The sequence below is a fragment of the Arachis ipaensis genome, chromosome B8, assembly GCF_059453495.1.
Source record: "Arachis ipaensis isolate K30076 ecotype BB chromosome B8, ASM5945349v1, whole genome shotgun sequence".
In the NCBI taxonomy this organism is placed as follows: Eukaryota; Viridiplantae; Streptophyta; class Magnoliopsida; order Fabales; family Fabaceae; genus Arachis; species Arachis ipaensis.
Genome location: NC_142443.1, coordinates 81,893,313 through 81,908,331, shown reverse-complemented (window position 1 = coordinate 81,908,331; position 15,019 = coordinate 81,893,313). Strand labels below are relative to the sequence as shown.

General features: G+C 38.8%; 1 non-coding gene across 1 annotated transcript; it reads right to left on the bottom strand.

Moving 5' to 3' along the window:
* Window positions 1-14,381: 14,381 nt before the first annotated feature.
* On the bottom strand, window positions 14,382-14,485 carry LOC148548598 (small nucleolar RNA R71). Its single transcript, XR_015898187.1, has one exon. It is a non-coding gene; the product is annotated as a small nucleolar RNA R71 (small nucleolar RNA).
* Window positions 14,486-15,019: the final 534 nt, after the last annotated feature.

Sequence of the window (15,019 nt, the reverse complement as noted above, 5' to 3'; positions counted from 1 at the left end):
CACTTCTCTTTCACCCAAAAATTCGAACACCACCTCCCTATCCGTGTTCGAGTTTTTTTCTCTTCTCTTCTTTACATTACATTCTTTTCTTCTTCTACTCACACAAAGAAATCTCTATACTGTGACATAGAGGATTCCATATTTTCTTTGTTATTCCCTTCTTTGTCATATGAGCAGGAGCAAGGACAAGAACATTCTTGTTGAAGCAGATCCTTAACCTGAAAGGACTCTGAAAGGAAACTAAAAGAAGTTAAAATACAACAATCCAAAGACAACCTTACAGGAATTTTCGAACAGGAAGAGGAGATGGCAGCCGAAAATAATAATAATGCAAGGAGGATGCTTGGTGACTTTACTGCACCTAATTCCAATTTACATGGAAGAAGCATCTCCATTCCTACCATTGGAGCAAACAATTTTGAGCTGAAACCTCAATTGGTTTCTCTGATGCAGCAGAACTGCAAGTTTCATGGACTTCCATCTGAAGATCCTTTTCAGTTCTTAACTGAATTCTTGCAGATCTGTGATACTGTTAAGACCAATGGGGTTGATCCCGAGGTCTACAGGCTTATGCTTTTTCCCTTTGCTGTAAGAGACAGAGCTAGAGTATGGTTGGACTCTCAACCCAAAGTTAGCCTGAACTCTTGGGATAAGCTGGTCACGGCTTTCTTAGCCAAGTTCTTTCCTCCTCAAAAGCTGAGTAAGCTTAGAGTGGATGTTCAAACCTTCAGACAGAAAGAAGGTGAATCCCTCTATGAAGCTTGGGAGAGATATAAGCAACTGACCAAAAAGCGTCCTTCTGACATGCTTTCAGAATGGACCATCCTGGATATATTCTATAATGGTCTGTCTGAATTAGCTAAGATGTCATTGGATACTTCTTCAGGTGGATCCATTCACCTAAAGAAAATGCCTGCAGAAGCTCAAGAACTCATTGACATGGTTGCTAATAACCAGTTCATGTACACTTCTGAGAGGAATCTTGTGAGTAATGGGATGCCTCAGAAGAAGGGAGTTCTTGAAATTGATACTCTGAATGCCATATTGGCTCAAAATAAAATATTGACTCAGCAAGTCAATATGATTTCTCAGAGTCTGAATAGAATGCAAGCTGCATCCAACAATACTCAAGAGGCATCTTCTGAGGAAGAAGCTTATGATCCTGAGAATCCTGCAATAGCAGAGGTGAATTACATGGGTGAACCCTATGGAAACACCTATAATCCGTCATGGAGAAATCACCCAAATCTCTCATGGAAGGATCAACAAAAGCCTCAACAAGGCTTTAATAATGGTGAAAGAAATAGGTTTAGCAATAGCAAGCCTTTTCCATCATCCACTCAGCAAAAGACAGAGAGTTCTGAGCAGAATCCATCTAGCTTGGCAAATATAGCCTCTGATCTATCTAAGGCCACTTTAAGTTTTATGAATGAAACAAGATCCTCCATTAGAAATCTGGAAGCACAAGTGGGCCAGCTGAGTAAAAGGATCACTGAAACCCCTCTTAGTACTCTCCCAAGCAATACAGAAGAAAATCCAAAAGGAGAGTGCAAGGCCATTGACATGACCATCATGGCTGAAACCACAAAAGAGGAGGAGGACGTGAATCCCAGTGAGGAAGACCTCCTGGACGTCCAGTGATCAACAAGGAGTACCCCTCTAAGGAACCAAAGGAATCTGAGGCTCATCTTGAGACCATAGAGATTCCAATGAACCCCCTTATGCCATTCATGAGCTCTGATGAGTATTCTTCTTCTGAAGAGAATGAAGATGTCACTGAAGAGCAAGTTGCCAAGTACCTTGGTGCAATCATGAAGCTGAATGCCAAATTATTTGGTAATGAGACTTGGGAAGATGAACCTCCCTTGCTCACCAATGAACTGAGTGATCTGGATCAACTGAGATTGCCTCAGAAGAAACAGGATCCTGGAAAGTTCTTAATACCTTGTACCATAGGCACCATGACCTTTGAAAAGGCTCTATGTGACCTTGGGTCAGGGATAAACCTCATGCCCCTCTCTGTAATGGAGAAACTGGGAATCTTTGAGGTGCAAGCTACCAGAATCTCATTAGAGATGGCAGACAACTCAAGAAAATAGGCTTATGGTCAAGTAGAGGACGTGTTAGTAAAGGTTGAAGGCCTTTACATCCCTGCTGATTTCATAATCCTAGACACTGGGAAGGAAGAGGATGAATCCATCATCCTTGGAAGACCCTTCCTAGCCACAGCAAGAGCTGTGATTGATGTGGACAGAGGAGAGTTGGTCCTTCAACTGAATGAGGACTACCTTGTGTTTAAAACTCAAGGTCCTCCTTCTATAACCATGGAGAGGAAGCATGAAAAGCTTCTCTTAGTACAGAGTCAAACAAAGCCCCCACAATCAAACTCTAAGTTTGGTGTTAGATCCCCACATCCAAACTCTAAGTTTGGTGTTGGGAGTCTACAAAATTGACCTGATCACCTGTGTGGCACCGTGAGAGCCCACTGTCAAGCTATTGACATTAAAGAAGCGCTTGTTGGGAGGCAACCCAATGTTATTTAAATTATATCTATTTTATTATTTCGTGTTTTATTAGGTTGATGATCATGTGGAGTCACAAAAACTACAAAAAAATCAAAAACAGAATGAAAAATAGCATTGAAAACAGAACACCCTGGAGGAAGGGCTTACTAGCGTTTAAACGCCAGTAAGGAGCATCTGGCTGGTGTTTAACACCAGAACAAAGCATGGAGCTGGCACTGAACGCCAGAAACAAGCAGGAAGCTGGTGTTCAACGCCAGAAATATGCTGCATATGGGCGTTGAACGCCCAGAACAAGCATCACTTCGGCGTCTAAACGCCAAAAATACATGCAAGGGCATTTTACATGCCTAATTGGTGCAGGGATGTAAATCCTTGACACCTCAGGATCTGTGGATCCCACAAGATCACCTCAGGATCTGTGAACCCCACAGGATCCCCACATACCTCCACTCACCTTCCCTCCTCATAATCCTATATCACCCTCCCTCTCTCCATTCACAGTCATCCTTTCTGTTTTCCATTCACCACTCACATCCATACACCCCACCTACCTTCAAAATTCAAAATCTCTTTCCCACCCAAGCCCACCCATATAGCCGAATACACACATCCCTCCATCTTCTCCATATTTCCTTCTTCTTCTACTATTCTTTCTTCTTTTGCTCGAGGGCGAGCAACATTCAAAGTTTGGCAGGTAAAAGCATAGCTTTTTTTTTTGTTTTTCCATAACCATTGATGGCACCTAAGGCCAGAGAAACTTCTAGAAAGAGGAAAGGGAAGACAAAAGCTTCCACCTCCGAGTCATAGGAGATGGAGAGATTCATCTCAAGGGTCTATAGCTCAGTGGTAGAACATTTGACTGCAAATCAAGAGATCCCTGAGATACCTCAGGGGATACATTTTCCTCCACACAATTATTGGGGACAACTAAGGGTGGAACATCAAGATCACTCCATCATCCTTCATGAAATTAGCGAAGATCAAAGAGCAATGAGGGAGGAGCAACAAAGACAAGGAAGAGACATAGAAGAGCTCAAGGACATCATTGGCTCCTCAAGAAGGAAACGCTACCATCACTAAGGTGGACTCATCCCTTGTTCTTAAATTTTTTGTTTTTCGTTTTCTTATGTTAAATGTTTATCTATGTTTGTGTCTTTATTACATGATCATTAGTGTCTAAGTGTCTATGCCTTAAAGTAGTGAATATGAATCCATCACCTCTCTTAAATGAAAAATGTTTTAAAAACAAAAGAACAAGAAGTACATGGTTTCGAATTCATCCTTTAAACTAGTTTAATTATTTTGATGTGGTGGCAACACTTTTTGTTTTCTGAATGTATGCTTGAACAGTGCATATGTCTTTTGAAGTTGTTGTTTATGAATGTTAAATATGTTGGCTCTTGAAAGAATGATGAAAAGGAGAAATGTTATTTGATAATCTGAAAAATCATAAAAATGATTCTTGAAGCAAGAAAAAGCAGTGAATACAAAAAGCTTGCAGGAAAAAAAAAATGGCAAAAAAAAAAGAGAAAGAAAAAGAAAAAGCAAGCAGAAAAAGCCAAAAGCTCTTAAAACCAAAAGGCAAGAGCAAAAAGCCAATAGCCCTTAAAACCAAAAGGCAAGGGTAATAAAAAGGATCCAAGGCTTTGAGCATCAGTGGATAGGAGGGCCTAAAGGAATAAAATCCTAGCCTAAGCGGCTAAACCAAGCTGTCCCTAACCATGTTCTTGTGGCGTGAAGGTGTCAAGTGAAAACTTGAGACTGAGCGGTTAAAGTCAAGGTCCAAAGCAAAAACAGAGTGTTGTGATGAGCGAATAATTTTAAGTTTGGTGTTGTGATGAGCGAATAATTTATACGCTTTTTGGCATTGTTTTTAGTATGTTTTCAGTATGATTTAGTTAGTTTTTAGTATATTTTTATTAGTTTTTAATTAAGAATCACATTTCTAGACTTTACTATGAGTTTGTGTGTTTTTCTGTGATTTCAGGTATTTTTTGGCTGAAATTGAGGGACCTGAGCAAAAATCAGATTCAGAGGTTGAAGAAGGACTGCAGATGCTATTGGATTCTGACCTCCCTGCACTCAAAGTGGATTTTCTGGAGCTCCAGAACTCCAAATGGCGTGCTTACAATTGCCTGGGAAAGTAGATATCCAGGGCTTTCCAGCAATATATAATAGTGCATACTTTAAATAAGGATTGATGACGTAAACTGGCGTTCAACGCCAGTTTCATGCTGCATTCTAGAGTCAAATGCCAGAAACAAGTTGCAAAGTGGAGTTCAACGCCAGAAACATGTTACAAACTGGCGTTCAACTCCAAAAAAATGACCTCTCCACGTGTAAACTTCAAGCTCAGCCCAAGCACACACCAAGTGTGCCCCGGAAGTGGATTTCTACATCATTTACTCAATTCTGTAAATCCTAGTAACTAGTTTAGTATAAATAGGACTTTTTACTATTGTATTAGACATCATGGGACGTTTAGTTCTTAGATCATGGGGGCTGGCCATTCGGCCATGTCTGAACCTTTCACTTATGTATTTTTCAATGGTAGAGTTTCTACACACCATAGATTAAGGTGTGGAGCTCTGCTGTTCCTCGTGATTTAATGCAAAGTACTACTATTTTTCTATTCAATTCAACTTATTCTGCTTCTAAAATATCCATTCGCACCCAAGAACATGATGAATGTGATGATTATGTGACGCTCATCATCATTCTCACTTATGAACGCGTGCCTGACAAACACTTCCGTTCTACATGCAAACAAGCTAGAATGAATATCTCTTGGATATCTAATACAGGGGACCGAGTCCGAGTTATTAGCGTCTTCGTGGTATAAGTTAGAACCCATGGATGGCCATTCCTGAGATCTGGAAAGTCTAAACCTTGTCTGTGGTATTCCGAGTAGGATTTGGGAAGGGATGGCTGTGATGAACTTCAAACTCGCGAGTGCTGGGCGTAGTGACAGACGCAAAAGGAGGGTGAATCCTATTCTAGTATGATCGAGAACCTCTAGATGATTAGCCGTGCCGTGACAGAGCATTTGGACCTTTTTCACAGAGAGGATGGGATGTAGCCATTGACAACGGTGATGCCTTACAGAAAGCTTGCCATGGAAAGGAGTAGGAATGATTGGATGAAGACAGCAGGAAAGCAGAGGTTCAGAGGAAAGAAAGCATCTCTATACGCTTATCTGAAATTCTCACCAATGATTTACATAAGTATTTCTATCTTTATTTTTTGTTTATTTATTATTATTATTCGAAAACTCCATAACCATTTGATATCCGCCTGACTGAGATTTACAAGATGACCATAGCTTGCTTCATACCGACAATCTCCGTGGGATCGACCCTTACTCACGTAAGGTTTATTGCTTGGACGACCTAGTGCACTTGCTGGTTAGTTGTACGAAGTTGTGAAACAGATATAAGATCATGAACGTGCGTATTGAGTTTTTAGCGCCGTTACCAAGGAATGGAATGATCACGATTTCGCACACCACCTACTATTTTTAAAGATGCTGCTGCCTTTTGTAAATCTTGTTCCACATGCCAAAGGTTTGGTAATATATCCAAGAGGGATGAGATGCCTTAACATATTATACTTTTCTGTGAAATTTTTTATGTTTGGGGCATTGACTTCATGGGTCCATTTCGAAACTCTAGTGGTTACCTTTATATACTGTTAGCTGTAGATTATGTCTCTAAATGGGTGGAAGCAATTCCTACCCATACTGATGATGCTAACACTATTTTTTCCTTTGTTAGAAACCATATTATCTGTTGCTTTGGATCACCACGAGCAATCGTGAGTGATCAAGGCACTCACTTCTGTAACAGGAGATTAGCAGGATTACTGAAGAAGCATGGGATTGTTCACAAAGTAGCAACAGCATACCATTCCCAGACCAATGGGCAAGCAGAATTATCTAATAGAGAAATAAAGCGCATTCTGAAGAAGATAGTAAAGCCTCATAGGATGGACTGGAGCACCAGACTTGTTGATGCGCTCTGGGCGTATCGGACAGCGTACAAGACACCCATTGGGATGAGCTCCTTCCGCTTAGTGTACGGAAAGGCTTGCCACCTTCCAATAGAGGTGGAACACAAGGCTTTCTGGGCTGTAAGGGAATGCAACATGGGATTTGAGGAAGCTGGTGCTGAAAGGAAGCTGCAACTAGCAGAATTAGAGAACCTTCGTCTAGAAGCATATGACAACTCCAGGCGATACAAAGAGAAGATGAAGGCTGTCTATGACAACCACATAAAAAGGAGAGAGTTCATACCAGGGGAGTTGGTTCTCCTTTACAACTCCAGGTTGAGTCTCATGCCAGGCAAGCTGAGATCAAGATGGGAAGGTCCCTACAGAGTAGAAAAAGCAGAGCCATACGGAGTCTTTCACCTGCGTCATTCTTCTAGCTCCAAATTCATCAAGGTCGATGGACATCGCCTAAAGCTTTATCATGGTGAGAAGATGAAGGATCACAAAGAGCTAAAGGTCTTCCTCTTGGAGAACCCACCAACAGAAGAAAAATGAGCCTAAAGACCATCCAACTTAAGGACGTAAAAGCAAAGTGCTAGGTGGGAGACAACCCACCATGGTATGATCATTCCCTTTCAGTCTTAGTTTTATTTTATTTTATTCTACTTTATGTTTATTAGTATCATTCATAACATCTGCATCAGCATCTTCATTTTGCATTCTGCATAAAAAAAATTGCAAACGACGCGCAAGCGTCGCTGACGCGTACACGTCATAAGTGCATGCTTGAAAAAGAAGAATGAAACAGAGAGTTGCGCGGGAGCATGGCTGGAGGCGTGCTTTAGGCACAAATACGCCCACGCGAACGCTTCCTTGACGCGTCCGCGTCGCTTGCAAAATCAGCCTTCCACGCGTGCGCGTCGCCCACGCGTACGCGTGACCCTGAAAAATCGGCGTAAACAAGGTTTGGGCAGAGAGTTGTGATGCCTTGATGCTGGAATGGTGCTAGTAGCACAAGCAACATCACGCATGCGCATCCCTGATGCAAACGCATCATTCTACCCTCCAGGCCATCCACGTGTGCGCGTCCCTCACGCTTATACGTCGGTTGAATTTTTGGCAAATGTACGAATTGAACAGAGAGTTGTGCGTACGCGAGGCTGCTCTCGTGCCAATAGCACAATTCATTTCACACGTACGCGTCATCCACGCGTACGCGTCACTTGAAAATAGCACAACCCACGCGAATGCGTGATACACGCGTCCGCGTCGCATGCGACGCACAGTTTAACTAGATCTGCGCCAGAATTCTTATCTTTTCTCCCCCAATCCTAATTCTTTCTTCTCCTTTCTTATTTCTTTCTTCTTCCTTCTTTCTTCTTTATTCTTTCTTACTTTCTACTACTTTATGCCCCCTTCTTCATCTTCTTCATCAAGGTTCTTTTCTTTTTTCCCTTTTTTCTTTTCCATTATTACTTTTATTTATGTTTTCTTCTTCTTTTTCTTTTTAATTTCATTATCTATGTTATTTTATCTTTATTTTTCTTTTTACATTATTTTACTTGGTGTTAGAAATTTAATTGGGTGATTGTTTTCTTTTATATTTTGCTTGTGGATTATTAAGGAGTTGTTTGACAATTATCAATAATTATTTTTGGGTTGTTTGCATGTTCAAATCTAATACATTCAATAACTTATTTACCATGCATGCTAAGAGTTTGTGAAAAAGCCCGTATGGCATTGTACATTTTTAAATTATTCTATTCTTCTACTCTAATGCCTATTTTTCACAAAACCCCTTTTAATATTTTATTGATTGAATATAATTGTCAATAAAATAGATTGTTAGTATGGAACATTTGATAATCAATTTGGGCAATTAATGCTTGATCTATGCTACTCATGCCTTTGCCGGCATGCTAATAAACATCTTGCATCTTGCCAACATATACACTTGCTATATTTCCATGGATGAACTGGTCACATGTAGTCGCGACCATGTGATAAAAGTCATCCTTCTTTACCTTGGCATTGATTATCACTTGTACCGTCCTCTTCCTTGCCAAACCCTTAGCTTTACATGTTACTTTCCTTTTCCCTTTTTAGGATGGCCACCAAGAAGGGTAAAGAGAAAGCTACTCCCAAACCACTGGCAAGGAAAGGAACAAAAAGAGCACTAGCTGCGGAACCATCCTCAACATCAGTAAAACCCTCAACAAAGCGAGTCAAAAGGATTATCAAGGTCGATGAAAAAGAAAAAAGCCTTCCCAGCAAAGGACACTGCGCGGTTCACTAACTGCTACTGTGAGCAGATGTTCCCCATCTTGGCTGAGCAGAACTATAACAATAAGTACCTACTCATCCTCCCGACCCACATTGTTGAATTTGTTGAGCCCCACATTGAACAGAGACAATGGGGATTCTTATGGAGACAGCCACGGCAGGTTAACCTTTCATAGGTAGTTGAATTCTACTCCAACATATGCCAACCATGTAGTCTATCTATGTCCGTCAGAAGTAAGTTCTCATAACTGAAGAGGCCATTCAGTGAGCTCTAGATCTTCCCCCTGCTCAAGAAGGATTGGACGTATACCAAGAAGCCTCTTTCAAGCGCCAGACATACCAATTTAATTGGGACACCGTCCTCAGAATTATAGCACAACCTGGCAGCAGATGGATCTATGGATACCATCGATCCCAACCTAAGGGCATATTGGCTTCAGCACTCACCTTGGAGCCTCAAGTATGGGCACAGATTATGTCCCATTACGTCTTTTCGAGCACTTACGAGTCCTCTTTCACTACAGACATGGCTATTCTTCTCTGGTGTATCCTTACAGACCAGCCTCTCAATTTACCAAGACACCTTCAGCATGCTATGGGACACGTACAGATTGCGGGCAACCTACCCTTTCCCACCTTGGTTTCAGATCTAGTTTCAGCAGCCGGAGTCTCCTACAGAGCTGGGGACACCAAGGCCATGATTCCACGGGATGATCAGTACGTCCCTAACGGGGAGTATATCAGACCTCCAGCAACCACTACTAGCCGGCCTGCAGAACCGGATGGAGATATTCCTTCTAATTCCACATCACAAGAACCTTAAATAAATCAACTTCTCCTTCAGATACTTGAGAGGTTAGACTGGCTTGAGCAGTAGGGAAAGCAAAGAGAGCACCATAACAAGCGCCGATTTACATACCTCAAAGAGCTACTTGTTGGTAACCACCCACCTGAAGAAGACCCAGACACCCCGGACTCTACTTCATTTACCAGCACAGGGAGCCATGACGGTCCCGATTGTGGAGATGCTGCTACCAGCCCCCCTTTGTTCCTGACTGATGGCACCGAGGACGGTGCCAAGTTTTAAGTGTTGGGAGGTCGGTCAGTACCTGACTTCCGGAGGTAATTTCTCTTTCTTAACACCAGTAAATTATTTATTTTTCTTTTGTTTAGAATAGGATTGATTGCATAGTAATAGGTATTTGTATGCATGTTCTATTTGGTTGAAAAAATAATAAGTTTCTTTTTAAGACCCTATTTTGAAAAATTTCACTAATTTAAATCAAAACCTTTGTGTTAAAACTTGTTTGAAGACTGTAAATTGGAACATGGTTTAAAGTTAGAACACACAACCTATGAGATTTGAGCTTAATTACATGGTCAAAAAGCCTACCCTTCTATTCACCTTTGTTAGCCACTTTGAGACTTTTAATCCCCATTTATTCTATATTTTACCACATCACTAGCCTTACGAAGAAAAACAAATTAAATACCCCAATTGAATCTTTGGTTAGTTTAAGATACAGATTGTGTATCAATCAAGTGTGGGAAAACTGTGGGAACATGGGTTAATAGGGAATGTCTTATGTTTCTATTTCATTTAGATATTGAGAATTTGGGTTCCTACTCATGTAAGACCAGAAAATTAAAAATCCATGTGCATTGATAAGTTATGTTTATTTTTACTTATAAAAAAATCCAAAAATATTCAATAAATAAGTAAATAAATAAGGGGAAAAAATTACCCCAATGCTAAGTTAAGTTAATGAAAAGATCAATGCATATGTGATACAAATTAAAAGAACACTTGATGTATGAGTATGTAATGCAAAAGTGGGAATTTTGGATAGCTAGGCATGAATTTAAAAAGTATATAGAGTTTATGTATAGGTAAAGAGCTTAGGTTAATCAAAGATTCAATTTATAGCTCACTTAGCCATATATATACCCTCACCTTTACCTTGGCCCCATTATAACCTTGAAACGACTTCATGATGTTTGTATTGGTACATTAAATACTTGTTGATTGGTTAGGTGAAGAACAAGGTTTAGAAAGCATGACTAGAGAAGAGTAGAGTGATTACCCTATACACTTGAGTGATTGGAGTGCACATATACTATCAGTGAGGGTTCAATGCTTGATTCTATGTTCCCTGCTTTCACTAAGCTGTCTTCTTACAAGTCCACTTGTCTTTATTGTATGATTTTAATTAGTGATGTTTGATTTATGTTTGTCTTGAAGAACTTTTTTGCTTTTAACCAAGTAGGCAAAATCATCTTAGCATGTAGTTGCATTCATACATAGGTTGCATTTCATGAGTCTTACTTTCCCTTATTTAGTCTTTTGATCTCCTTAAGCTAAGCACGAGGACATGCTAATGTTTAAGTGTGGGGAGGTTGATAAACTACTATTTTATGGTTTATCTTGTATTCAATTGAGTGGTTTTTATCAAGTCCTTACCCACTTATTCATATAATTTACATGATTTTACAATCCCTTCCTAGTTTTGTTCTATAGTTGAAAACTTGCTTCCTAGAGATCTTTAATTTATGTATTTTAATTCTCCTTTATACCATTCGATGCCGTGATCTGTGTGTTAAGTGTTTCAGGCTTTATAGGGCAGGAATGGCTTAGAGAATGGAGAGGAAGCTTACAAAAATGAAAGGAACACAAGAAACCAAGGAGATAACCAGCAAGCATCGACGCGCACGCATGGCTCACGCGAGCGCGCGATATGGAGAAATTTGCAGCGACGTGTGCGCGTGCCCGATGCGTACGCATGGATTGGAGTTTGCACGAAGACGCGTGCGCGTGGATGACACGTACGCGTGACACGCTAAAACGACCAGCGACGCGCACGCGTGACTGACCATACGCGTGACATGCGCAATCTGCAGAATTAACAGAAAATGCTGGGGGCGATTTTGGGCCGAGTTTTGACCCAATTTCCGGCCCAGAAACACAAACCCAGAGCCAGGGAACGTGCAGAGACTCAACACACATTCTCATTAGCATAGTTTTAGTTTTTAGATCTGAATCTAGAGAGAAAATTACTCTTCCTCTAGGTTTTCTTTACATTCACATATTTATAGTTTTATGCTTTTGCTTTGGATACTGAAGAGTCATCACCTCCATTGAAGATACTATTCTAGTTTGTTTTCTTACTCTTTTATTATTCCATATTCTTAATTCTTGTTTAGAGTTACAATTGGATTATTTTTAGAATTTATTAATGCAAAGGATTACTTTTACTTTTAATTAATTTTGAATTCCTATTTTATTTAAATTATTATGTCTCTTTTCTATTCCCTACTCCCAATAACGAAGATGGTATCCATGTTGATGGAGTAGACTCCCAACTTGACATGGGGGTTGATTAAGAAGAGACACTTGAGTTGGAATGCTCAAGTGATTAGTTAAATTGGAAGTTGTTGGCTAATTCTGTATTTACTAATACTAGACCTTCCCAAGGGAGAGGACTAGGATTTGCGAATAAGAGTTAGCTCAATCACTTGACTTTCCTTTATTTAGTAAGGGTTAACTAAGTGAAAACAACAACCTCTTTATACTACACTTAAGAGAATTCCGACAAGGATAGAACTTCCAATTAATCATTCCCCCAGTCAAGAACTTCTATTTTGAATATTATAAATCTCTTTTAATTTTTACTGCTTTAATTTACAATTATTTATTTGCCCATTGCCCAAACTCAAAATTGCCCAGAAAACTCCTGATTAATAAATTAGCACCCTTTTGTCAACTCGTTAGGAGACGACCTGGGACTCATACTCCCAGTATTTTTATTCTAAACTTTTGTAACAACCTTTCTAAATTGATGATGCGGATTTTTGCTGGTTAAGAGCTATACTCGCAACGTATTTCCTATATTGATTTCTTAATTGGCCGACTTACGCCCTCCCATCATTCATCATGATCTTCAAAGTGTTCTTGGTGTTCATCTTGACATTCAAAGTGTTCTTTAATGCATTAATTGTTTTGATCTTAAATTTTTATGTTTTGTTTCATTTTGTTGTTTTTCTCTCTCCTTATTAAAAGTTCAAAAATAAAAAAAAATATCTTTCCCTTATTCTTATAATTTTCAAAATTTTGAGTTGACTTAGTCAAAATTTTAAAATTTGGTTGTTTCTTGTTAATCAAGTCAAAATTTCAATTTAAAAATCTTATCTTTTCAAATCTTTTTCAAAAATCAAATCTTTTTTATTTTTCTTCTTAATATTTTCAAATTTCTTAAATAAATTTTCAAAATCTTTTTCTTAATTTTTATTTCATATTTTCGAAAACTTTACTAGCAATTAACGTTTTGATTCAAAAATTTCAAATTTGTTACTTTCCTATTAAGAAAGGTTCAATTTTTAAATTCTAGAATCATATCTTTTTGTTTCTTGTTAGTCAAGTCATCAACTTTAATTCTAAAAAATCAAATCTTTTTAATTTCTTTTTTAATTATTTTTCAAAAATAAATTTCAATCATATCTTTTTCAAAATTTAATTTCAAAATCTTTTTCTAACTTCTTACCTTTTAAAAAATTTGACGTTCAAACCTTTTCAACTAATTACTTGATTTATTTGTTTTAATTTTAAAAAAAAAGTTTACTATTTCTTATCTTTTTCAAAACCAGCTAACTACTTTTCTCTCTCATTAATTTCAAAACTAACTAATAATTTTTTCAAAAATCTTTTTAATTAATTAATTTATTTAGTTTTCAATTCGCTTCTATTTCTTTTCTTAAAATTCGAATTCTAACTTATAATTAAAATAAAAACAAAAACATTTTTCTTTCCTTTTAAGTAATATTCAAATACTCTCTCTCTCTCTCATCTCTTTCTATTTATTTATTTTATTTATTTGCTAATACTTCTCTTCTACTCATAATTCGAACCCTCTTCCTCTCTCTGTGTTCGAATTCTTCTCATTCTCGCTCTACCTCATTCTTCTATTCTTCTATTCTTATACTCACATAAAGGAATTTCTATACTGTGACATAGAGGATTCCTCTTCTTTTCTGTTCTCTTCTTTTTCATATGAGCCGGAACAGGGATAAAGACAATCTTGTTGAAGTTGATCCTGAACCTGAAAGGACTCTGAAGAGGAAGCTAAGAGAAGCTAAAGCACAACACTCCGGAGAGGACCTTACAGAAATTTTTGAAAAATAAGTACACATGGCAGCCAAACCCAACAACAATGGTAGAGATGCAAGGAAGGTTCTTGGTGACTTTACTACACCAACTTCCAACTTCTATGGAAGAAGCATCTCAATTCCTGCAATTGGAGGAAACAACTTTGAGCTTAAGCCTCAATTAGTTTCTCTAATGCAATAGAATTGCAAGTTTCATGGACTTCCATTAGAAGATCCTCATCAGTTCTTAGCTGAATTGATGCAAATCTGTGACACCATTAAGACCAATGGGGTTAATCCCGAGGTCTACAGACTTATGCTTTCCCTTTTGTTGTAAGACACAGAGCTAGGATATGGTTGGACTCACAACCTAAAGAAAGCCTGAACTCTTGGGAAAAGTTGGTCAATGCTTTCTTGGCCAAATTCTTTCCACCTCAAAAGTTGAGCAAGCTTAGAATGGAAGTCCAAACCTTCAAACAGAAGGAAGGTGAATCCCTCTATGAAGCTTGGAAAAGATACAAGCAATTGATCAGAAGGTGTCCTTCTGACATACTTTCAGAATGGAGCATCTTATGTATATTCTATGATGGTCTGTCTGAATTGTCCAAGATGTCATTGGACCACTCTGCTGGTGGATCTCTTCATTTGAAGAAAACACCTGCAGAAGCCAAGGAACTCATTGAAATGGTTACAAATAACCAGTTCATATATACTTCTGAAAGAAATCCTATGAATAATGGGACGACTCAGAAGAAAGGAGTTCTTGAGATAGATACTCTGAATGCCATATTGGCTCAGAATAAAATATTGACTCAGCAAATCAATATGATTTCTCAGAATCTAACTGGAATGTAAGCTGCATCCGGCAGTACTAAAGAAGCCTCCTCTGAAGAAGAAGCTTACGACCCTGAGAATCCTACAATGGAAGAGATGAATTACATGGGAGAATCCTATCGAAACACCTATAATCCTTCATGGAGAAATCATCCAAATTTCTCATGGAAGGATCAACAGAAACCTCAACAAGGCTTTAATAATAATAATGGTGGGAGAAATAGGTTTGGCAATAGCAAGCCTTTTCCATC